The sequence below is a fragment of the Lissotriton helveticus genome, chromosome 9, assembly GCF_964261635.1.
Source record: "Lissotriton helveticus chromosome 9, aLisHel1.1, whole genome shotgun sequence".
NCBI lineage: Eukaryota > Metazoa > Chordata > Amphibia > Caudata > Salamandridae > Lissotriton > Lissotriton helveticus.
Window position 1 is genome coordinate 1082290396 of NC_136070.1, and position 27177 is coordinate 1082317572.

Sequence of the window (27177 nt, forward strand, 5' to 3'; positions counted from 1 at the left end):
GCACCACCGGCAGGGCTCATAGAAATATTGTACTAATCACAAGGACCCTTTGTTGGAGACCAGCTGCAGAGATCTTTGTTTGATCGTAAAGTCCAAGGACCGCATATTTCACTCTAAATCTATATCTAATCAGTGCCTGGATATCCTTTTGAGTAATAGTGTGCTCTACAACTCTGCACAAGATAACATAACTGACACATTAAAAAATTGTGTGCTTATGAGTTAGGCACATAGACGGTATTCCGTTTGTTCTTTGACGAAGTAAATGGAACACAATTCTGGGCTCGGGCAAAAGTAATGTTATTTACAACAGTGCTAGCAAGCACTAGCAAAATAAGCTATTATTGTAGTAGTTCAAGTGTGCATCTCGTACTCGGCTGCATGACAGGTGGCTGCATGGCCAATGTCAAATAAGGTGCCATGGGAGAGTTTGCTGGGATTCTCCCAGGATGTAAAATGATTACCAGTACAAAGCCAAGGAATGCACATGTGCCCTCCAGCAGCCTAGGGCATGGCAATATCCTCAACACTCACACACTCAACAAACAAGCCACAGAGATCTTGAACATGCTTCACGACAATGCCCCTGACCTATTTATCCTCATAGGAAATACAAATTTTTTTTTTTTTAAAGGGGGTATAGGGGGTATAAGCTTAAAGACCTGACAGCACCCTACCCCAATAGAACTAGTAAAGACACAAAGGGGTGCTAGGGTCAGTGATAGCCTCAAAAGTCTGACGTGTCCTGTACAGAAAAAGAAAATGGACTATGAGCAGTGAGAGAGGAGAACAGAAGTAAACCCATCAGCCCACCCATTGGCGGATCTTCGTCATCTGGGTTTGAAGAAGCACCAGCTTGATATCCACTAGGTGTCTCACTAGGAGAGTGTGAGTACAACAACCAGTGTCTATTACGCCAGTGGTAGAAATCTGGGTAATGATGTATGGAGGGCTGTGGGAAGTGAAAAAAGTTGCAGTGTATAAAGCATAAGTGCTAATGAAAAGGTGGTGGGATAAAATTGACTAACATGGTGCCTAATGAACCTTTATTAAGACGGTCACCATGGTGCCAACATTAAAAGCAGAGTGTGAATGGATGTAAACAAATATTACCATTCATGAGTGAATCATACGGTCGACATGTTTCAGCCTGGGAAGGCTTTCTTCAGGACCTAGTAGAACACTACTGCAACTGTAATGGTGAGAGTAACAGTGAAAGTACATACCATGCCAAGACCAGTAACCTACCAGTTTTATGTGAATGGATTGGTAGGAGATGAAGTCATGGTATTGTGAAACCAACTGCTCCTGAAACACAGAAATAGTATATACAAACAAACAGGTACACATTGTGAATAATCACACAACATAGTGGGCTACAGAGACATTGCTCTATCATTATCACATGATTAATTAATCACTCACCCGCAATTTTGCTGGGAGAAGGCCTCACCTCGCCTGGCGCTCGCTCAGGACATAGAGGCCCCGCTCTAATAAGAAAAATAAAATGACACCAACACAAAACATGATTATGCTGAGACATGTCTATTCCTATAACCACATGGTATTTAAAAGGCAAATATTACAGGACTTTAATATTCGCCAGCCTAATTAAGATGATGATAAGATGAAAAAAATGTCAATAGCTTGCAGTCTATGTACCGGTTCTAACTCACATGAAAGTTTCTTGGTAAGCATGCGTGAGCAGAAACCACATTAGACCCCTCTTATCTAGTGAATAAGTTCACAGAGCTTGAATGGTTCCGTACTGTTAAACTTAAGAGCACTGAGGGAAATGGAAGCGTGCCATCCAAGCGCATGAGAATAGCAAAAGGTAAAAAGCCCGTGAAAGTCACTGGTTTCTAACACTCACCTGTCCGTCGGTACCTCGATCCCTCTCCTGAGTCGAGGGGAAGGTAACACGACGGACAGGGAGCGCTGTTAAAATAGTGATATGGCGGACCAGATAGTAAACACCCTGTGGTGTCGTCCACAGCAAAGGAACAGAAGCTGATTGGCGCCTCGCCGAAGAAAGGAACATTGTGGAGGCTTGCAATTCAATTAAGCTCGCTGATTGGATCATAACATGAGAGGACAATGTTGATAGGTCACAGCGTTAACCAGTCTGACAAGAAGGCTATTCGGAGCGGGCTCGTCTGCTGTACAAGCTATTCGGAGCGGGCTCGTCTGCTGTACAACAAGTCGCATCATGTTTGATTAGTATATTTCAAAAGTAATAGGTAAAAACCGTAATAGGTCGCGGGCACGTTTTAGATTCAGAAACACTTGTAGGTTCATACACGCGTTGATACGCACTTCTCAAAGGTCTAAATGCATGAGAGGCTGGAAACAGTGTAGAAAGGTGCCTCCCACCCGCTCATAGGTTGAAAGCGTGTTAGCAGGAAGGGGATTGGTCGAGTTATCAGCCAATCAGGGAGCAAGGCTTTAAACGCGCACTCATCGGCCCTGCGTCAACCATCTCGTAGATGATTTAGTAATTGTGTAGATATATAAAGAGTCGGCAAAAGCACGAACACAATGTGACAGTGCTGGTCACTCGATAGACCCTATTCAGTGCACATGACCTAAACCAACGGGCCAACTCTATCTACCTAGCACGCCTGTAGTGCATGTGTTGCATATAAGCAGCTTATCTGTCAGTGTCGTATTTAAGGAATGTATAGTTTCCGATGGCAGACGGAATGGAGAGATAGTCAGGCAGTAGGACATGATAAAACTGCATGAACAATATGATAGTCTTGTTGACACTGGTGTCCTAAGGTTAGAAGAAGGACAAGAGGTGTATATACAGAGTAAGATGTACATGAGGCCAACAGGGCCAGGATTGCATGAGCCTGGATTGATTGTTGTAAATATGATCTCTCGAAAGGGACTTTTTGAAAAATTGCTGGGCTCTCTGGTTTTGGAGAGGTCCTCCGCTCTCTAGATTTGAATCCAAGGGATCTCGTCATTCAGCCCTCCAGTTGTGCTATTCAGCCTGAAAATCCACTTCTGTTCCTTGACGAACAGATAATGTGAAACATCACTGATATGTGGTGGAATGAAGGGTTTTTCAATCACTATCCATTTCAAATCTTCAACGTTATGTCTCATGGTGAGGAAATGGTTAGTGAGACGTGTAGCCTGGCGATTGCACCTAATGGTGCTCTTATGCTCCAGTATCCTGAGTCTCACCTTTCTTGTTGTCATCCCTATGTATCGTAGGGAACACGGACAGGAAATCATATATATCACCCTTTCGCTGTTGCAATTGGTGTGATGTTTCAAGATCCATGGACGTGCTGTGCCGATGTCCACTGTTAGAGTTTTCTCAGTTTGGGGACATACGGAGCAGCAGCCACAGGGATAGTGGACCTGCACTGGCGGAAGGTTCCACAAGGTGTGGGTAGACTCCTGTGGAAGCATACGCGGTCTTGTATGTACTAGGCCATCGCGGAGGTTTTGACTCCGTTTGAAAGAAAACATTGGGCAGGGTATAGAAACTCCCGCGGTATTTAAAATTCGCCAATGTTTCCTTATGATTTTCTGTACTTGAGTTGAAGCCGTGCTGAAGGTGGTTACAAATGTCAAATTTTCCAAAGGAGGTTTGGAAACTGGTGGAGCAAGAAGGGCATCACGATGGTTAGTAGATGCCCTCTTTTTTGCTTTGCGTATGATGGAGGATGGATAGTTTCGCTCCCTCAGTTTTGTGCACAGGTCCTTTGACAGGTCTACAAAGTCACACATTTCTGAACAATTTCTACGTACCCTGAGGAACTGACTGAAAGGCAGATTTTCCCGAAGGGAACGGGGATGGTGACTTTGAAATTGGAGCAACGAGTTTCTCGCCATGGGTTTACGATAAAGTTTACTGGCCAAATGGCCATCTTTTGGAAAAATTAGTAAATCCAAAAAGGGGAGTTCTGTCTTGCTATATTCAAGAGTGAATTTCAGAAATTGATTTTGGGCATTAAGCCAGGTCTGGAAAGCAAGTACGGATGTTATGTCCCCCCTCCATATCACCAAGATATCGTCGATATATCTTTTCCACAATAACAATTGAGTGGAAAAAGGATTGATGGAGTCAAATATCGACTCTGTCTCAAAATGGTGGACATAAAGATTAGCCAGGCTGGGGGCGAAGACACTCCCCATTGACGTACCGGAGATCTGTAAGTACAGAGAATCCTCAAATTGAAAAAAATTCTCGGTCATGGCCATCCTGGCCAACTCCATAATGAAATTAACCGGAGTGATGCTTGTAAGATCTTGGGATGCCAAAAGACTTCTGATCGTGAGCAGGGTTTCTTCCTGTGGAATACAGGTATAGAGAGATTCCACATCGAAACTGACCAAGAGGTCAGTCTCGATGTTGAAATCAATATCTGGCAGGAGACGCAATACGTCCTTTGTATCTTGTAAATAAGTGGGCATGGTGCTCACTATAGGTCGCAAGAAAAAATCCACAAATGTTGAAAGGGGTTCGAGTAGCGAACCAATACCAGATATGATTGGCCGCCCTGGAGGAGGTCTAGTTGGTTTGTGAATCTTCGGTAGGGCATAGAAGTAAGGAGTCACTGGGTGGGTGGTAATCAAAAATGAAGCCTCACGTGGTGTGATCCAGCCCTCCGCATTGGCCTCCTCAACTAAGTTCTTGATCTCAGATGCAAGTCTGGTAGTGGGATCCTCATTGAGAAGAGTATAGGAGTTGGAATCACCTAGCTGTCTTAAACATTCTGCTCGATAAGAAGTGGTGTCAAGGATCACTATTGCTCCCCCCTTATCGGCAGGTTTAATAGTGATAAGGCTATCTTTGGACAAGGTAGTAATTGCCAGTTTTTGAGCTCTGGAAAGATTCTGAAAAGTGTCATGTTTCGATAGGTTCAAAGAACCGATTTCATGAGTCACAGCTTTCTCAAAAGCACCAACCATAGGAGGTACTTGATGAGGTAGCGGAGTGAAGGTAGATTTCTTTTTCAGACCGGTATTGACCACTTGTTGGTCTACGAGATGGTTGACGCAGGGCCGATGAGTACGCGTTTAAAGCCTTGCTCCCTGATTGGCTGATAACTCGACCAATCCCCTTCCTGCTAACACGCTTTCAACCTATGAGCGGGTGGGAGGCACCTTTCTACACTGTTTCCAGCCTCTCATGCATTTAGACCTTTGAGAAGTGCGTATCAACGTGTGTATGAACCTACAAGTGTTTCTGAATCTAAAACGCGCCCGCGACCTATTACGGTTTTTACCTATTACTTTTGTAATATACTAATCAAACATGATCCGACTTGTTGTACAGCAGACGAGCCCGCTCCGAATAGCTTGTACAGCAGACGAGCCCGCTCCGAATAGCCTTCTTGTCAGACTGGTTAACGCTGTGACCTATCAACATTGTCCTCTCATGTTATGATCCAATCAGCGAGCTTAATTGAATTGCAAGCCTCCACAATGTTCCTTTCTTCAGCGAGGCGCCAATCAGCTTCTGTTCCTTTGCTGTGGACGACACCACAGGGTGTTTACTCTCTGGTCCGCCATATCACTATTTTAACAGCGCTCCCTGTCCGTCGTGTTACCTTCCCCTCGACTCAGGAGAGGGATCGAGGTACTGACGGACAGGTGAGTGTTAGAAACCAGTGACTTTCACGGGCTTTTTACCTTTTGCTATTCTCATGCGCTTGGATGGCACACTTCCATTTCCCTCAGTGCTCTTAAGTTTAACAGTACGGAACCATTCTAGCTCTGTGAACTTATTCACTAGATAAGAGGGGTCTAATGTGGTTTCTGCTCACGCATGCTTACCAAGAAACTTTCATGTGAGTTAGAACCGGTACAAAGACTGCAAGCCATTGACATTTTTTTCATCTTATCATCATCTTAATTAGGCTGGCGAATATTAAAGTCCTGTAATATTTGCCTTTTAAATACCATGTGGTTATAGGAATAGACATGTCTCAGCATAATCATGTTTTGTGTTGGTGTCATTTTATCTTTCTTATTAGAGCGGGGCCTCTATGTCCTGACCGAGCGCCAGGCGAGGTAAGGCCTCCTCCCAGCAAAATTGCGGGTGAGTGATTAATTAATCATGTGATAATGATAGAGCAATGTCTCTGTAGCCCACTATGTTGTGTGATTATTCACAATGTGTACATGTTTGTTTGTATATACTATTTCTGTGTTTCAGGAGCAGTTGGTTTCACAATACCATGACTTCATCTCCTACCAATCCATTCAAATAAAACTGGTAGGTTACTGGTCTTGGCATGGTATGTACTTTCACTGTTACTCTCACCATTACAGTTGCAGTAGTGTTCTACTAGGTCCTGAAGAAAGCCTTCCCAGGCTGAAACATGTCGACCGTATGATTCACTCATGAATGGTAATATTTGTTTACATCCATTCCCACTCTGCTTTTAATGTTGGCACCATGGTGACCGTCTTAATAAAGGTTCATTAGGCACCATGTTAGTCAATTTTATCCCACCACCTTTTCATTAGCACTTATGCTTTATACACTGCAACTTTTTTCACTTCCCACAGCCCTCCATACATCATTACCCAGATTTCTACCACTGGCGTAATAGACACTGGTTGTTGTACTCACACTCTCCTAGTGAGACACCTAGTGGATATCAAGCTGGTGCTTCTTCAAACCCAGATGACGAAGATCCGCCAATGGGTGGGCTGATGGGTTTACTTCTGTTCTCCTCTCTCACTGCTCATAGTCCATTTTCTTTATCTGTACAGGACACGTCAGACTTTTGAGGCTATCACTGACCCTAGCACCCCTTTGTGTCTTTACTATTTATCCTCATGTCAAACTGGCTGAAGCCTGCATCTGCACCTGCACCGCCATAGCCATCCCTGCCACACTCCCTTCCCGCCGGCTACAAGATTTCCAGTCAAGACAGACTTTTTTTTAAACAAGACTTTTAAATATATATATTTTTATTCGTTTCCAGCAGGTTATAACACATTCTGTACAGTATGGTAGTATTACTCGTTGTGGCAGCCCAATTATTACAATTGGACACTAACCGTACCAGGTATCAGCACATACAATCAAGTAGTGTTCATGGTAGGGCATGCCTTAGCACTAATTGAGGCGACCACTTGTTATCCATCCTATAATTACGTCAGAGTATTCTATTTGAGTAACATTGAAAAAGAAAGAAACAGTCAAATAAAAGAAAGTCCCTCCTACCTCCCCTGCTGAGAGCGCAAAATGGGCAATTTAGTACTGACTGGTTTTTACATGTTAGGGTGACCTTGTGGTTACATGGGTCGTGGTCTTTGAGTACTTGGTGTACACCGTATTTAGGTATATAAGTTTCAAGTTGATAGTGAAGGTGGAGATTGTGTCTTGTATCAACAGGCACGGAGTCCATGGAGAACCTACTATCGGAGCTTATGGGGGGGGATCTCAATTTTGGTTGTAGGGGACTCACACAGGATAGTAATGCTACAGACAAGACAGACTTCACAAGCCAGAGGCAGAATCCCCATAATCCACAAGTACACCATAAGCTTCGTTATATCATGTCATCCTCCAACGTGGAACTCATGTCGGTCAAACTCCACGTCACATTCAACTTCAATCTAAGTGGCACTATCATCTATAATAATAAATAATAAAGAGCTTATAAAGCGCACAGTAACGCCATCATGGCGTGTCCCCGCGCTGAATGGAGCTACTCACAACCACCCACTACAGAACCCCTAGCCCTACAAGGTATAGAGTAGAGTTTTGAGCCTAGCCCGAAACACCGTCTCACTGCTCTCCAATCTCAGGGCAGGAGGAAGTTTGTTCCAGTGCTGAGCAGCTTGGAGCGAAAAAGATCGACCGCCCATTCTGGCCTTCCTTACCCTAGGGACTGTCAACAGCCCAATGCCCTCCGAGCGGAGGGCCCTTGGAGGTTCGTAGCGGCTGACTAAGTCCCTAAGATAGGCGGGCGACCTGCCCCAGACAATACGGTGACAGAAGAGGAGGCATTTGAACAGCACGCGTTTCTTCACTGGCAACCAGTGAAGCGCATCCAGTGCCTGCTGAGAATTTGCTCTCCTAGGTCTCCTTAGCACCAGTCTGGCGGCGGCATTCTGGATGACTTGCAGGCGACCAAGGCTACCCTCGGTGGACCCAAGGAACAGAATGTTTCCATAGTCCAACCGAGAGGTCACCAGTGCCTGCGTCAACGTCCTTCTGGCCTCTAGGGGTAGCAGGTCTAAAGTTTTGTTTAGGGTCTTCAGTACCCCAAAACACTTGCCCACAAGACGCCTTATATGGCCCTCACAGGAGAGAGTGGGGTTAACCCATACTCCCAGGTTCTTAGCCTCCTCACAAGGTGTGGGAGTAGGACCAAGTCATGGAGGCCACCACTCGGCCGACCAGCTGTCACTCTTTCCCCCCACTACCAGAACCTCTGTCTTAGAGCCGTTGAGCTTTAGGCAGTGGGAGTCCATCCACTCAGCTAATGCCTGCATACAGGCCTTAAAGTTGGTGGAGGCATTGGCGGTGTTCTGCGATAGAGAGATCAGCAGCTGGGTGTCGTCGGCATAAGATACCAATTCCACCCCGTATGCCTGTACCACCTTCGCCAGGGAGGCCATGTACAGATTAAAAAGAGTGGGGCTCAAAGCTGAGCCCTGAAGCACTCCCTGGTCTAGTGGCATCTCTACCGATCGACATGCCCCTTGTTGTACCTGGAAGCATCTTCCTGTAAGGAACGACTGCAGCCAGTACAGCGCGGGACCCGCGACCCCAGCCTCACTAAAACACTGTAGCAAGATGGAATGAGCTACAGTGTCGAAAGCTGCGCTGAGGTCGAGCATGATCAGGGCCATTGTGTGTCCTGCATCCGCTCCTGCTCTTAAAGTCTGAGTGGCACGTAAGAGAGCTGTCTCCGTCGAGAAGCCAGCTCTAAATCCTGATTGGGAGGGATGAAATAGATTCCCTCTCTCCAGATGCTCAGTGAGTTGAGCATTGACCACCTTCTCAGCCACTTTCGCCACGTAAGGCAGTAATGAAATGGGTCTGAGGTTTTCCAGCACATCAATGCTAACATTTGGTTTTTACTTTATTGGGAGTACTATAGCCTTCTTCCACTCCTCTGGAACCCGCTGAGTGGAGAAAGAGGTCTGTAAGACATGTCTTATGTGTGGTTCCAGTCCAGCTAGACCCTCCGCAATGACCCAAGGAGGGGCCGGGTCATTGGGGGATCCAGACTTCACACTACGACAAATCTTTATTAGACTATCAGCCGACGGGACCTCGAAGATTTGCAAAGAAGAGTCGGGAGCCATAGGCGCTCCAACAGCTCTGAAGTCTATGCCCCTTCCCGGCTGTTTAGAGAAGGAGGTATAAATTGCTTTAACTTTGTTTGAAAAAAAGTTAGCGACTCTGTTGCATTCCTCCGTGGAGACACTTACAGGAGCATTTGAGCTGGAAACCAGAGATATTTCCTTGGAAATTTTAAACAATTCGCGTGAGGAGCTCTCGGCTGCCTCAATGCGTGCCTGGAAATATTTAGCTTTCGCTCTGCGTACTGATAGCTTCTATGTGCCAAGCTATAGCTGCTTTGGCCCTGATCGCTAGGGTTCCTTCTCCAGCTCCTTTCGAGCTTTTTGCAGTTAGACTTAGTTTGCTGGAGTTCCTGTGTGAACCAAGGGGCGGTGCGGTCATGGTGGTCTGAGGTCATCCTACAGACCACCATGACCATGCACTGGAGAGGGCGTTAAATGAATTGTTTCACGCCGTTGTTTCTGTCAAAGAGCTGCTTGGGGGGGAATGGGCCATCGCCTTTATGGGCGATTTTAATTGCTACACCTGCCAGTATGCTTCAAGGGGACTCTGTGACTTTATTTCCTCCCCGGATAATGATGATACCTCAAATCATTTCATGCACTCAAAAACAGGGGAGGCACTAAATAGTTTTTTAGCACATTTTAACTTAGCTTTTGTAAATGAGCTATGCTCACCTCCGATACCCTTTAAACTCTCTTTTCATGGAAGAGGCTCAAACTCTACCATTGACTTTGTTCTCTTTTCTAAGAGGCACGCCTCCTTGAAATCCTCATGGGATACGCTAGATCAGATATATGGTGATCATTACCCCATAGCCTTTTCTATTTCTTTACCATCCCACATTATAAGTCATCATACTCATCCGGTAAGGTATGACCAACCAATTTCAATAGGGGCAGTAAATGGCTATACTCTTAAATGGGAAAAAATTGAGCCTGCTGGCCTTCTTAAAAACTTAATAAAGACGAGGTGGGAAGAGGTGCATATTTGTCTGTCTATGACAGAACACCCCCAAAAATTTTTGGAATCTTTCTCAAAAATACAAGAAACTCTAAAAAAGTTACTTACCCGCCAGTTCAAGTCAGGCCCCTCAATATCTAAAGGATGGTTTGATAACAATTGTACACAAGCACTTAAGATATTGAAAAAGGCTTTACAGTCCATCCCGAAGTCCTTAACTGAGATACGTCAGGCTAGATATCGCTACTGCCATGCTATTAAGAGCAGGATAAAAACTTTGAAGGCGGAGGCTTGGCAGACACTGTTGTCAGCCTCCGAAAGTCGCGATTCCTCTGCTTTCTGGAAGCTAGTCAACGCCCCACTTCCGTGGGTTAAAATGCCTGAGAAGAGGTTAGACCTGGCCATTGATGGAGATACTTGGGCTGCTTATTTTCAACAGCTGTATAGCAACCCAAGTCTTCTCGGTACATCTCCATCGGACCCTATTCTTTCCTCTCCTACTATCACAGTGGATTTGGGAGAGTGTGTTCCTGACATTGTTTTCTCATGTGATGAGGTCATCCTTGCTATTAAGGAGAGTGGATCTGGCAAGGCCCCCGGTCCTGATGCCATACCAGTGGATGTCTTTAAGGCTGAAATAGATTTTTGGGCCCCGTTATTGACATCTGTCATGAACTGTGCAAACGTTTATGGCCTAATCCCAACTTGGTTAGAAGCTATTGTGGTACCTATATACAAAAAAGGGGATAGGCATGTACCCTCTTGCTATCGTCCTATCTCCTTGCTTGATGCCCTAATGAAGATTGCGGGACGCATCATCCTAAAACGTATGCATAATTGGACAGAGGAGGTTGATGTCCTCTCTAGATTTCAATATGGTTTCCGAACAGGTAGGGGTACGGTCGAACAGAGTTTAAACTTATATTTTTTAATCTCTAAATATGTCGAGGCCAAACATGGTAACCTTTTTGTTACATTTATAGATTTAAGCTCAGCGTTCGACTGTGTTGACCACAAGAGATTATGGGGTGTTTTGGAGGACTTGGGACTGAACTTATCTATTCTTAATTTTATCATTGCTTTGTATAGGGATGCAGGGACCAGAATGCGGTACGGACAGAGAGGGGAGTGCTCCTCAAGATTCACCATTGGCAGAGGTGTGAGGCAGGGGTGCATTTTAGCCCCCCTGCTTTTCTCGCTCTACATAAATGCCGTTGGTGGTTTCATGAGGAGTTTTGAATGTGATTACCCTAAGGTAGAGGGCCATGCCGTCCCAATCTTGTTATACGCAGACGATGCGGCTATTTTGTCTCAAACAAGGTTGGGGCTGCAGAGGGCGGTCACTAAATTTACTCTCTTTATGAAAGAAAAGGGTTTGAAGGTAAACATTGCTAAGACCTTTTCCCTGGCCTGTAGCAAGGGAATAAAGAAAACCCCATGCCCGATATTCATCGAGGGAAAAATGATACACTGTAGAACAATATCCATATTTGGGTATTTGCTTTCATAGAAAGGTGTCCTGGCAACCCGCTGTAAAAGCTAGGCAGCTTGCTTTTTCAAGAGCGATTGGCGCACTCAGAGATTTTGCTAGTAAAATTGGGGGGAGACCAGTCAAGCAGCTCATTACCATTTACAAAGCAAAGTGCGTATCAACGGCAATCTATGGGGCAGGGCTCTGGGGGATCGATACAATAACATCAATCCAGAAGGATGAAAATAAGTTCCTCAGATACCTCCTAGGTTTGCCGAAGTCAACGTCTACTTATTTGACACACATAGAGTTGGGACTACCGTTTATCTCTGATACTATTAAGACTGAGCCCATTCTCTTATGGCATAAGCTTTGGACCACCCCAGAAACGACCTTTAATCGTGAAGTAATAGCTGACTGCCAAAAATTGGAGGGGGCAAAACACATAAAATGGATGTCTTTCGTTGAAAGGATGTGTCTTGAAATTGGCCGCCCAGAGTTTTTTATTGACCCATCGAGTCTGGAGCAAATATCGAGGAAAGCCTTGAGAAGGCTCTTAATGGACCATTTGGAAGCCAAAAGATGGTCTACCCAAAAGGACAATAAAACTGTTTTGGCTTTCCAAAGGATTACTAAGGTTCAGGGTCTTCAACTATACCTGGCATCTGACATTAATTGCTTCTCAAGAATGCTCCTCTCCAGATTTAGATTGGGCTTCCTTTTTCGGCTAATTACTTTCCCCTCTTGCAATGATTGGTCCCGAAACCTGCTCCCTTGCCCTTGTGATGATATTGCACCCCAAACAAATATACATTGCATACTTTTCTGTAAATATTATCAAGTACCCAGAAAATCTTTACTGAAACCTCTACTGAAGACCTGGGGACTGCTGTCTTGTAAGGATGCTTTTGTTCGTTTACAACAATTGGAGAACAGGGAAGTGATACTTATTATGGAAAGTTTTTAAAATTGCTGCTAAGGTTCAGGAAGTCGATATGATACATGAATTTTTATAATTATTTATTGTCCCACTCCAATGAGTGCAATAGTAGGGGGAGTTTTAGATAGTGGAGGGGTAAAAATTACTATTCCCACCCCAGTGAGTGCAACAGTAGGTTAAGTATTGGATAGCGGAGGGGTAAAAATTACTATTCCCACTCCAGTGAGTGCCACAATAGGGAAAGTGTTGGATAGCAGAGAAACAACATTTACTAATAACATTTAAACAATTGAAAAAAATTCAATAATCTTAAAAATAAATAAACAATGTTTTAAAAATATACGATTACATTTATTAAACATATAAAGAGAGCACATATTATAATGTTAATTACATATAACAAAAAGGTACAAATATTATATAAAATAAATTAATACATATATTCATAAACAATATTTATTTTAAAGGAGTAAATATTAGTAAACAAATTATTTAAAACATACATATATTTAATTTATTTCCTACCCTATAACACCACACCAATAAAAAAAGACATCAACATTTTTATTTAAATGTATTCCCATAATTAACATAATTAATAATGCATTAAAAAAAGATTATTAATTAAAAAAGATAATAAACATTCATTGAATATACATTATTTAACACTATAATATCCACAACACACACCTACAATTATTTACACAATTACCATAATTAATTACTAATTAATTAATTTAAATTTATTAAAACTAATTAATCAATAATAAATAAATTACTTCCCACCATTCCCCCCATTTACACCTGTAAACACCACAACACACACCTAAAATTAATTATACAATTGCCATCATTAGTTACTAATCAATTTAAATTAATTTGCAACAATTAATAATTCATCAATAAAACATAAATGACTTCCCAACCTTCCCACTGTTTACACCTCTAAACACCACAACACACCTACAATTAATTACACAATTACCATAATTAATTACTAATTTATTAATTTAAATCAATTAACAACTAGTTATTAAATAATGAATAATAAATTAATTGAAACATTTAACACTATAACTTCACAATTAACTAAATATTAATAAATACAATTTATTCAATACATTGTATATAATTAAATTACTTCCCACCCTATTCCCCAATAAACCCACAACCCGCTACGGAACTAAAAACGCAAAATTAAAATACATTTTTTTTGTAACTACTACAAACATCACACACATATAAAACATATACTAAAAAGCATAACATTAATACAAAATCGATATTTTTAACAACTATATTTTTGCAAACAATATTAAACACTTCGATATTTTTTAAATCAATATTACTTTCCTAAAATTGATATTCTTGACCACGAGAATTGTCTGTCGATATTACTGACCCACGATATTTTTACCACGATACTTGTGCAATTCGATATTTTTAATTCGATATTCTTTCTCTGCACCCACCCTGACAATCCTAAAGCTCGGCCAAGTGGTTTGGGGGATGCCATGATGATAAAATCCATATGTAACAGGTAACCGTGAAATATTTTCCATATTTCACAGTTTACTGTGAATTATGTTTTTTTTATACTATTGCATGTTATGCAATGAAAGCACCAAAACATCACACACACACATACTCTCTCTCTCTCTCTCTCTCTCTCTCTCTCTCTCTCTCTCTCTCTCTCTCTCTCTCTCTCTCTCTCTCTCTCTCTCTCTCTCTCTCTCTCTCTCTCTCTCTCTCTCTCTCTCTCTCTCTCTCTCTCTCTCTCTCTCTCTCTCTCTCTCTCTCTCTCTCCTCTCTCCTCTCGCTGTATCTCTTTCTTGTTATGATTCTGGGCTTATTGTATCGTATTTTAAACTCTAATGCTTTTCTACGTAAAAAGCTGCAAAGCTTTTTTTATTTAAATGTAAAGCTATGGAGTAGCCCTGGGTGGCAGCAGAAAAGTTTCTGTTGCTGTACATGACCAGGAGCATGCTTCAGTCTTAATGTTCTGCATCTGCTCATTAAGGTTCTGACCAGCAACGTCCCTCCCCATTTAGCAAGGTCCTCCCCCTTTCGCAAAGTAGCTCTTTGGGTGGTGGTTATTTTGTTAACAAATGTCAAAAGATAACAGACGCCAACACCAAAAATATCAAATTCCTGAAATACTTACTGGTACTCAATCATCTTCATGGCTTACCCATACTTCTCTATGGCCCAGCCACAGGAAAAATCCTGCAGCCGAGCCTGCTGCGGGGACAGAAGGAGATATGCAGCCCTATGGGGACATTATGGAGAGATGCAGCCCTGTCAGTAAGTGGTGGCTGAGCTGGGACTCTGAGTCTTTGCTGTCACAGCACCGCATCCTTCAAATAATTGCACTCACATACCTTGCCTAACCACAGGGAAATATCCAGTGCCTTTTTCTGCTTACACTGAAGTACAAAGATCTGCGGATCCTGTAGGGAGAACCAGTTGGGGGTAACATCCCTTCTGCAACCCATAACGGTGTGCTCATGCGCCTGTAAAAAAGCATCTTTGCCTCTGACATGAGACCCTTTGTCGCATCCACAGTTGCAATTATAAATTAGTAAATCTAGCAAGACAAAATGCACCGTGGAACAAAGTCACTCATGGGACCTGCGCCACCTTAAAATAGATTTAATTGTCTTACTTGTTAAAACAGGAAGGCATAACTGTGGGGACTTTTGCATTTCTCACTGGTCCCTACACAGACATTTTGGAGTGCAGCAAAAAGCAAGATGTACATATCTTTCAGGGCCAGGCAGCTTTAGTCAAGGGCGAGCTCTGCCTAGGCCCAGGGTGCATAGTGTCACTGAGGCGCACGGAGGGTAACTAGAACACTGCTTTTAATCATTTATTTCTATTCCAAGCCACAGGTGCCTGTTTGATCTTCCCACGCGCTGCATACATTATATTGTTCCCTTTCCTTACTCCACCTCCATTTCACTTCCACTCTTTTCCTCTCCCTCATATACATGTCAAGTACTGTTTTGATTTTTAAGTGCTTCCATGATGAAAGAAATAGCCTTTCAAGCACTGGCTGTGCAGGGGCTTGATCAAAAATGGGATATTACACTTTTAATAAAGCAATGGCCGTATACGTATTATTCTTTTTGCATTATATTCAAAACTCAGACAGCTACAGCTGTCGCTAGATCAATACTTAAAAAGGGCTTTCAGTTTCTTTCTTTTTTTTGTATTGAGGAAAGATGAGAACAATTACAGTGGTACTTTAGCATCATACAGTGTACACAATCATGAGCTGGTTACAAAGCATCTGCCCAGTCTGTTACACAGAAATATACCAACACGTCCAGGGGTGTAATACTTGAGTTAACATACAGCCATCTATGCTTGACCTTCAACCAGCAAAACCTTGGGCATCAATAATTCCAAAACATGCAGTGGTCAACCGACCAGGTGTCAGCCCAAACTGCATGGCGAGACATCAACCAAATGCACAAGGTCAGGCATGATCATTACCTTCAGCTTCTCCCACTTCCTTCCCAACCAGGTAATGCTGATAGAGACCCCAAAAGTTTTTGTGGCGGTTTTGGGAGGTAATAGATCATTATACGGTTCCGATTGTGTATTGCAATACACCATATCTTTTGACCAATCTATAACAGATGGCGCGGGCCGCGGGTCCAGCGCATCGCAATCCTATGCTTAGCAAGCAGCAATCCCATATTTATTATTCGGCACGTGTCTTTCTGCAATCGCCCTGTGTAATCCAGTAAGGCCAACAGCGGGTCCAGTGATAGCGGAAGGCCCGTGATTTCGCTCAATGTTTGAAAAATTTGCTCCCAGTACTTCACAATCACTGGGCACGACCAGGCAATATGCAAAAACCCAGCTGAGCTAGCTCTGCAGCGCTCACAGTCCACAGTATCCCGTAGGTCATAGCGATGCAACCTCTCCAGCATATAATAAACTCTATTAAGAAATTTCAAATGGATGAGACGGTGCCTCCCTTTCAGGGAGACATGTTGCGGGACCTCACAACAGTACCACCAAGTGGTGTCATCGAGAGCCACCCCAAGATCATTCTGCCATTCCAGTCTAGCCTTGGTGAAATGATTCCTTCTGTAGTCTTGTGACATGTCATAAATAATGGAAACAATCTTCCTGGGAGAAGCAGAGCGCAGTAGGAAAGAAAAGTAAGCCAACTCAGGTGGCACCAGCATATCCTCTCTGAGTATCTCACAAAGAGCATGCCTCACTCTGTGGAAATGAAATTGAGCAAGTAGTGTATAGAGGTGCCCCTCAACCGCGATCTCAGACCACCTGTGGGCACCACCCTCGGAAAATAGATTGCCAATTTTAGTGATGTTAATTGTCGCAAGAGCATGGACCACTTCCCTTTCCCTACAGACCAGCAACCAGTGGCACCATTCTACCGGAGTCTAGGAGAAATACAGGACAGTGCCCGCCTGTCTCTTTAATAAATTCTGCCATGTCAAGTTCTGGAGTTGTCCATGTCCCATGTCCTGGAAAAGTGGATACTGGAGGGTATATGGGGAAGAAAAGAAACCGGTTTCACCTTGTTTAAAGAAGAGAGCACAAACACTTTGACACTGGTTATCAGTGGTAAAGAGTGCAGAGTCCCAAAGCCAGCAAAACGAACGCAGCATAAGAGGAGACTGGAAGGCAAAACATTAGGGGAAAACCAGGCCAATGATGTCCAGTCCAACAACGGTCATTTTGGGTCATTTGCGAATAGACTATTTGCAAATCAACCTAATAGCGCATAATAAATTCCATTACCCTTCTCAAACCAGTTGGTGTGCAAATTGCCCATTTGTGAATGGGAATGATGCTTCAGGCCCGTAGTTTTTCAGTAACAAACTCCCAAGGATGAAGTTTGTTATTGAAAAACCAATAATTCATGGTGGTCTTTGGCTGGGAAATCCAGTGAAATAGGACAGGGTGACAGTCACTATGACCTAAAAGTCCTATAATAACAGGCGCCAAATTAAGGGTTTCTGACAGTGGAGACAGTTGTGGTTGCTCTGTAGGAAAGCCAGTAGTTACCCTATCTGAGTGGGACAAGGGGACCATGAGTTTGGTGTGATGTCAAACGTTAGGTGAGATGCTTAGCAAGTTAATAATCTTGAAAACCTAGGGCCTTCTTTATAGTTTGCCAGACAGGGTACACTGTCAAACATGATCTTACATGTTAAGAGTATAATCGACTGTAGTTAGTTTGCAATAAACTGGATGTGACATCAGCCAGCCTTTGATGGAGTACCCTTTCCTCTAAACTCTAAATAAGGTCTTAGTTTTCATCATTCCAGCCTTCATTTTAATGCAGGATTATTCTGCTTTAGGTTTTGTTGAACTGATCTGTTAGGGGTACTGAATATTACCTCACTTCAGATACACATTCCTACTTTCTGTTGACTACTAAAACACATTTATATTTCATTCTCATCTATTTTGTGGTTAAATCTCACCAACTAAATACACTAAATCAACTTCAAGAAGTAAAAGAGTTCCAGTATCAGAGTAGCACTCTGATACCTCTTGGGTCTAGCCAGCGCTATATAGAACTTTTAAAATAAAAAAAAAACAAATAAAAAATAAGCTAGAAATTAATCCATCTTAGTTTTGTCATTTCATGTTTTTACTGTGTATAAGAAAGAAGCAACGCCTTAGTTTTGTTTTGCTTAACCATTTCTATTAAATTGGTTATTACTATGTGGTTAATCCTGTAATGAGAACAATTTTGTTTTCATCTTGTTTGATCAGAAAGAAGGGGTTTGTTGCTTGGATAATTCAAGATGCCTTTCATCTCATCCTATTATCAAAGGACCCTTTTGAAAGTGTCTCCTTGAGGTGATCTCAGTTACAGAATAATTGTAAAGCCTTCTCTCATGCCATGTGATGGAGAATGCTCAAGGACCATCAAGCAAGTCACTTGTTGCTCTCTCCAGAGAAGGAGGCTTGGTCGCCGCTTAAGCCTGTCCGCTCTTAGTTTTATTAGTATATGTTTTTATTGATTTTAATAGCGTGAACCATGTCATGAGGAGGGAACAGCAAATCACAAGTGCATTATAAACAAAATTGGGACTAATGGTTCTCATTAATATGTTCATTGCTTCACCTTCAATTTAGGACTTTCAGAGCTCGCCTGTTACAGTGTTCAGTGTTTTCGTTCCCAAAGAACAAGGAGGCTTCTGAGCTGTAATGGGGTATGATTGTATGATTCCAGTCCATGCTTAAGAATGCTTACTGACACGGGTCTCATGTACTGCTTACTAATGGACAAAACCTGTGATGCCTATGTTTGTCCTGGCCAGCATGTTCCTTAGGTTCTTAGCTTCCAGTTGAGCCATTTACCTAGTCTGGAGTGTTAATGTGAGCAGAGCTAACGGCACTTTGTGGGCCAACTCCTTTCCTCAGGAAACAGCAAGAAACGTATGATTAGTCATCTTATGGCACCATCACCATTGGAACCACAGCCTTTTATGGGTTAACCCAGGTTGAAATGATGACCCCCTGTGTTCAACTTATGACCCAGATGCCTGATCTTTATGTGCCTCTGTTAGACATGTCAACCTTAGGGTGGTCTACCCCCAAACTTTGTGCCTACTTACCTCAATTTATGTTGCTGAAATTCGTTTTTGTTCGCTTTAGTGTTTGGACTCACTCTCCTAGACATGGTTTAGTTTGTTTACACCTGATTGGCATATTTAATTTACTTATAAGTCCCTGTTGTTTGACCAGGGTGCACACCCTAGTCAACCAACAACCCAATTTCTCGCAGCCTCTGTTTAACTCTGAAGATATGTATTATTTTTACATTAGTTGTGTGATTTTTCCCTAAGGCCGAATGGGGTGTACCTTTAACTATGCTCAGTAGACACTGGCTGCATGGGCTGGCCTTCAGCCAGGCCCTGCACTCTGCAACACTTTCCCCTCACTCTGTGACACACATACCTTGACTAGGTCTTGTGGTTTCCAGCTGCATCCTTTTCCCATCATTCAGTGGAACTGACCTTTCACTATCTTATGTCACCTATGACATCACGAGTGAATGAGCAATGCATGGCGATGGTGGGAGTTTTAGTTGCATAGCTAACATAACTGGTGAGTTTCAAGAGTGTTTACTGTTTTTCTCTAGTATTGTTCTCCGATTAAATTAATCTTAATTATCTTGTTATATTAATTACATTTTAAAATCAGATGCTGACTTGGAACATCTCAACAGCACAGTAAATAGCAGAGATTGCTGAACAATATCCATTGATGGTTCTGCAAGAATGACTCCAATCATAACTGTATTTCAAAGATATTGAAAGGGATCGAGATGCATTTAATTGACACTAGTCACCCCATCTGGACCAGGCTGAATATAAGATGTTTCTAGATACAGGGACGCACTCTAATGAAGGTTGCAACCTATGATGAAATACTGGGAAGCTGCACGTTCTGGTTATATTCACCAAGTTACTAACAATAATAAAGATTACAGAGAATCTTGACTTGTCGATTACCAGGCAGTGACTACTGAAGAAATTGGTCATTTCCTCTATAGTGATGATGTACACATTTTCCTCTTTATTCAATACTTGGTCGCTGGTAAAGTCTACTCCCAAAAGGATGCCCCACTACCCTAAAAGACTCATATCTGATGTGATAACCATTTTATGATTCAAATGACAAATTGTATGCCAACTCCAGATATCTATCTGTTGAATCCTCAAATTATACCCTGTGATCACAGTTCGGTTCTTGAAGGTCTTCTTGTATGAAGCCAAATTGCATATTAGTTAACATAAATACATGTGCGCATGAGTATTGCTTGAAAAGGGCGTAAAAGAGGCCAATATCCCGGCTAAAGATGAGAAAGGCATGTTCTGTCAGAGTAGCTTCCATGCAGCTCCCTCTGTGTAAGGTTCATGCAGTGTGCTGGAAATGCTTTGAACTTACTAAGGTTGAACCTTAAGGACTCTGGATGAAAGAATGTCTGATCAACACCCATCAGTCAAGTAGTCCACCTACAGTAATGTTATTAGTGTTTCATTCACACATACACTAAGCCTCAGACCCCTCCATTGTGAGCCTTGCCATGGTGGACATCAACACTTTGATTGATCAATGGTGTGAAGATGACCTGAATGTAACCTAACAGAACACCCACATGGTTCTCTTACAATGATCAACAGATAGGCTTTCTCCTACGCCAATATCATCAGTTTATCATTTTTGAGTAGGAGATCTCAGAAGAGAAAGATACCTGCCATTCTTAAATAATTGCAACTTATTGAGCCATTGTGATTTCTGAGATTCCTAACAGGTCACTGAACTTTGGTCCTGATTTATAGTTTGGCATATGGGATACTCTAAATGGGACGGATATCTCATCCGCAGTATTACTAGTGCATTAAATCCTAAATCTGTCACATTTTTGATGGATAACCCCATCTGCCAAACTCTAAATCAGGCCTTGTTCCCTTTTCTCTAATGAGGAAGAGTGTGCTGATGAAACCTTGACCAGGCACGAAAGAAATCTTCTGCATTGCCCATTTCCTGACAAAGCAGACACGTTCGCAAAAAGCCGGTCTTTGCATTCTTTTATTCCAGTTCTTGCTAACAAATTATTTAAGAAATCCACAAAATATATTTGTTAGATGGAGGGAAGAATTGTAGGTGAGCATTGATTGGGAGAGAATGGCTTCTCCCACAAAGCAGTTCTTGAAATAATTTCCCAGAGCGAACAAATATATTTAATGTTTCCGTTTCTTTGTCCCAGTTTCCAAGGTGTTATGAGCCTTTTCTTATTAATTCCTATTACTTCTGGACGGGGGATTGTAAAACATTTGAAGCTGAGTACTTGAACCACCTGTAAAAAAACAAGGATCTCCTGTGCTCAGTGCCAGCCAGACGTGTCCACAAAATGAATAACCCCGACCAGGGAAACCTACTGCTCAAGTGATGACCAGGGGGTGGAAGGCATCTCATTTTCTCTAAATCTGCCTCTCGATTAATGGTCCTCGCCCCACTGTTTTTTCTTTTCCTTGTTCTTCTGGTCTGAAAATGAGAAAAAGGGGAACAAAATGGTTGCTGAGTATTCATCCATTTAATCAAGAATTGGGACAATCTTGTAATCAATTTGGGTATCACGCCATTGAGACACCTACTTATTAAGCAAGAAGACTCTTTTTTGGAAAGTCTGGAACTTCCATGAGTATTTTTACAGGACAAACAAGTGCAGGGCCTCAGAAGTCCTGGACACTTCTACTGATGGAGAAGGACCTTCCTTGAGAGGGGTGTGTTGACACAACGTTTGGGGCCTAGGCATGGTAAGCCAATTCACCCACAGTGCATGCAGGGATCTGATTCTTGCTCTCAAAGGAGAGGAGTACTTCAGCAATCCCTGTAATACAGTGGCTCTGACGCAATGGAGGTGGACACATGGAGTACAGCGGAGAAAATGGAGGACAGCCATAGATAGAAGGCGGCCTCTGAATCTTCCTTTCCTTTGCGGAAGATGCCTGAATAATCAAGGCCTCTTGCAGACAGTTGCCTTCAAAATGGCAGCATCCAACACGCCCCTTTTGGTCTCCTTTCTTTTCTATCTATGTTCATGAGTGCATATAGAAGTAAAGACCCCATGAAATGCAGGTCAGTAGCGAAATATTTGGATCAAACATAAAATGATCAACAGTTGATAGCTAAAGCGTTAAAGTTGTGGAGCATAACCATGGGGCAGTAGTTCTACTTAAGGTTTTCTGATTTTGCTGCTGATGGCCAGCAGTGACAGAGCAAGAGTGAACATTATCGAAGTCTCCCTGGAGTGCCTTAAATGGGAGGGACAGAAGATTCCAGACATTGTTTTCTAAACTATGGGGCAGATTTACAAGAAACTGACGCATCTATAGAGATGCGTCAGTTTCCCTGCGCCAGCCTGCGATACCCTTGCGCCACCATGGATGCACCGTATTTACAATACGGTGCACCATGGTGCAAGGATTGACAGATGCATCAGAAATTCTGACGCATTTGTTGGCCCAAAAGTCACGCATTGCTGGAGTCATATCGTAAGCACGATGCAACTACAGCAAGGCATGGGGAGGCCTGTACTCATTGTACTGCGTCACTCCTTACGCGTGTTTCAAGCAGGCGTAAGGTTTTGACTCAGTGGCGTACTAGAAGTGGCGCAGTGACATCTTGTAGATTTCACTGCGTCACTTCTACGAGGCTTTCCTGTGTGGGAACACCCACCCTGCAAACATTATTACTGAAGCAGGTATAATGTGATGCGGGGCTTTACAACGTGACACGTCTCCCTAGATGCGTCACATTGTAAATTGGCTGCATTGTTTACCCTGCCGCAACGCAACGGCGGCGCAAAAGTGTTGCAAGGGGCTTGTAATTCTGCCCCTGTGTTTCTTTATCAAGCATGTGAACCAGCACATTGTAAAGTGAGTTAAGTAAGGACTCTACTGTACCTGTCTGTGTGATAACAGACTCCACAGTGTTTCTCTTTTAATGTGAACTCTGTTGCCGAGGAATCAGAGAATGCGTTCACCTTACACCAAAAGTTTGAGAACGTCGTCTGAGCATGCACACATCTAGTACCCAGACTGGAAGCCGCCGCCGTTGTTCGAGGTGAACGTTGCAGCGTTTTGTAGTCTTAACGCAAGTCACTGCTTACATATTTATGACTGCCCCAGGCCCTCTGCAGATTTCAAACCGATCTCAGATGGAAGGGGAAATTTGAATAGTGAACAGTTTGGCTTATTACAGACCTGCACTCCCAAACAGTAAGCACAGCATGTTTCTTGTCTGTTTGCATTTACATAAAATAATAAGATAGTGTTTGTTGCAGGATGTAAAGTCATTGACAACACTCCAGCAGTGTAAAAAGGCTGCCGTGGCCCCTAATGAAAGCAAGCAACACTCCCACCCCCAATCTGCTGGTTTCAAGGTAATACCTAGAATTGTACAATTGGGGTGCAGTGGGCCCCTCTGACTGCTGAGGCTTGGTGCCACTGCACCTGCTGCAATATGGATAGCCCGTCTCTGCACTCGAGATAGCATTGCTATTATAAACACGTACGTGCAGTGATGTAAAGCGCAACTGCGACCGTTTATTGACACGTTCTCAAATCTCATCAGCCCTTTTCTTGGTTTGAACTAAGGTGCAAATTCGCTAAACGCAGGGGCATACCTATGAACAGTGCTTCGGGTGCAGTAGCACCGAGCCCGGAACGAACGGCCCGCTGTACTCGAATTAGTAGGTTTTTTTTTTTACTAAAACTGGAGGATGGGGCGCCAATGTCATTTCTTGCATTAGAGCCCACGGCACCATTACCCAAGCGTGCATGTAGCCACGCTAGAGCAAGTCTACTACAGAGACCCATCAATGAAGACGGGTTACCGAGCAGTGATGCTTAATTTGTCAAAATAAAAGTGCCTCCACTGCCACTGCGGCCCTCTTCCACCACCCATGCCTGCAAGTGTCCAATCTGTCCCCTGATGCCCAATTTAACTTACATGATGAATCCTTGGTCTCTATGCTGACACTTCAAGACATGTTTATAAAATCTCCAGTTTTGTTATCTTTTTTGGAGGCTAGAACTGAAACCTCCAGGCAGCCTCGTTAGCTTTAAGCCTGGCTCTGGCTCAGCTCGAGTTCCTAATGGAACCTTGAGCCCAGAACGAGCCGCGTTTCAACGTGGCTCAGCCTTCATCCCTCCCTGCTAGGGTCGACGCTACCGCCTTTGAAATTGGGGAACTAAGGCATAGATGCATCAAGTTAAACACCGCTCGCAAAGGGGCAGATTCTCAGGAATCTGCCCCTTTGCGACCGGTATTTTTGCATTTGGGATGCATCATCCCAAATGCAAAAATCGCAATTTAAGAAATCGCAAAATTGCGATTATTTAAATTGCTATTGCATTTAAGGGATCTCAAATTGAGATTCCTTAAATGCAATGCATTAAAGTAAAAAAATTAGCGACTTCGCTAATAGGGGGAGCAAATTACCATGAAGTTGAACTTCATGGTAATTTGCAAAAACTTTAAAAAATGCACTAAAGTGCATTTTTCAAAGTTCCATTTTACACACAAACATGCCCTTAGGGCATGTGTGTGTGCATGATGTACCCATATGCAGATTTCAGGGGTGCAACAGGGTGTCCTTTTGACACCCTGGCACCCTTGAAATTGCAATCTCAATTTGCGTTTCTCTAATTGAGAATCGCAAATTGAGATTGTCTTCCCATTCATTCCTATGGGCCTCTAGGCCCAAAGGAATGAATGGGGAGGTATTCCTTAATTGCGGTTTCGCAATTTGCGAGTTGCAATTAAGGAATTTTAAGAAATCGCCATTTTTTAAGCGAGTTCTTCATGCATAGCATTTTGCTATTCCTTATTAGCGAATCCTTATTTTTCGCTAATAAGGAATCGCAAAATGGATGCCTGATGAATCTATGGGTAAGTTCAATATTCGGTGTCGGCTCAACATCCTGTGATTCTGCTGGGCAAATCACTTAATATTCCTTAAATGGCTGTAAACATTGAATATGACCTTGCTTAAAGTTCGCGCTAAATACAATTTGCAGAAAAATGTACAGAGGAAACCACAAAGCCTTAACACAAGGAGAGTCATAGTATAGATTACCATTTACTGTCAGATTTGTACAAAATGAAACCTGCAAACCAGGATAACTCGCAGCTCCTCCGCTTAAATTTTATTTCACCAATTTTTTTCTTCATTATTGCCTATGAAAGCACTTTCAAATAAGTAGGTTCAGAATACCAGTTGTACAAAACCTAGTGTGCTTGATTCAATAGAACTCTTAATGCTGCTCTATAATAATCTGGGTCAGGTACAGGGTTTACTTGACAATTGTCTTGTCTCTTGGTTAATTAATGGTTTATGTTTAGAAACTAGCAATTTCTCAGTGCAGTGCTAAAATGTGAAGTATTAATGTTAACGCTTCAACATGTTAACAATTGAACTTTTGTTGAATTTTGAACACACTTTATCATATTTTCTGTGATTTCTTTGGATGATTTGCACAGCAAGCATTTTCAGGGCTCGGCTCCTGCATGGCCCTAAGATCCGAGTCAGACCTGTGGCTCAGCTCAGGGCCGGCTTTTAGGTCAGTGCGACCTGTGCGGCCACATTGGGCGCTGACCTGTAGCGGGGGCGCTGACCTCAGGGGGGTGCTGTGTTTAGCAATAATGTACGATTTAAAAGCCACTGCTGCAGAGTATCTTGTGCGTCCAGCTTTCAGGCAGCAATAAAAATGTCATGCTAACTCTTGTGATTAATGTTCCTGTTACAGAGAGACCATAGTTTCCTCAAGTGGCACTTTTGACTTGCCATAAAGTGGCGCAGAGGGTTAATATGCCTGTTGCAAAGAATATATCTGTATTTTAGGTGGATAGCTGGGTGGAATTCCATAACCAGGCTTTACAAGCGCTTTTAAACAAATGAAATGTGTTTGAGAGAGGGGCTGACAGGCCCGGACTGGCCGTTGCGGGCACGGGCAATCCCCCGTTGTGCCGCAAGGGTGGGGGACGGTTTTGGGCCCCTGGGGCCGTTTTTGTTTAAGGGCTGTTTTTGCAGCGTTACTGCAAAACGGCCCTGTAACAAAATCGGCCGAAAACCGGCCCCGGCAAAGAGCTCGGATGCACCCCAACCCCCCACCCGGGGATGGGGGGACCAGTCGAGCACTTTGCCAGGGCCGGTTTTGGTTCCCAGTCCGGCCCTGGGGGCTGAGGAGGGATGAGAGGCACTTTTTGCCTGGATGGTAGTGAGGAAATACAAGGAGGAGGTCATATGGGGGGGTTGTATAAAAAGATTGTTGCACAGGGTGCCATCAGCAATAATGACTCAATTCAGACATGTCTCACTCTGTTAATTTGTGGGCTCACACACCTCTGTTGGGACATATGCCACAGAAGCCGCAACGTGTCTCTGCATGACTGGAGCTACTTGGTCTGTGCACTAAGGAAAGTAGAAGGACTGTCCCAGTGCCATTGGCTTTCCTCTTCGGCATGTTTCACTATTTGCACTGGCTGTCACAAGAAGAAAACAAGCACCACCGGCAGGGCTCATAGAAATATTGTACTAATCACAAGGACCCTTTGTTGGAGACCAGCTGCAGAGATCTTTGTTTGATCGTAAAGTCCAAGGACCGCATATTTCACTCTAAATCTATATCTAATCAGTGCCTGGATATCCTTTTGAGTAATAGTGTGCTCTACAACTCTGCACAAGATAACATAACTGACACATTAAAAAATTGTGTGCTTATGAGTTAGGCACATAGACGGTATTCCGTTTGTTCTTTGACGAAGTAAATGGAACACAATTCTGGGCTCGGGCAAAAGTAATGTTATTTACAACAGTGCTAGCAAGCACTAGCAAAATAAGCTATTATTGTAGTAGTTCAAGTGTGCATCTCGTACTCGGCTGCATGACAGGTGGCTGCATGGCCAATGTCAAATAAGGTGCCATGGGAGAGTTTG

At 43.1% G+C, this 27177-nt stretch overlaps 1 protein-coding gene across 1 annotated transcript in view; it reads left to right on the top strand.

Moving 5' to 3' along the window:
• TAFA4 (TAFA chemokine like family member 4) overlaps positions 1–27177 on the top strand; it is a 415549-nt gene that overhangs the window by 125329 nt on the left and 263043 nt on the right. The gene's annotated exons all lie outside the window — the stretch shown is intronic.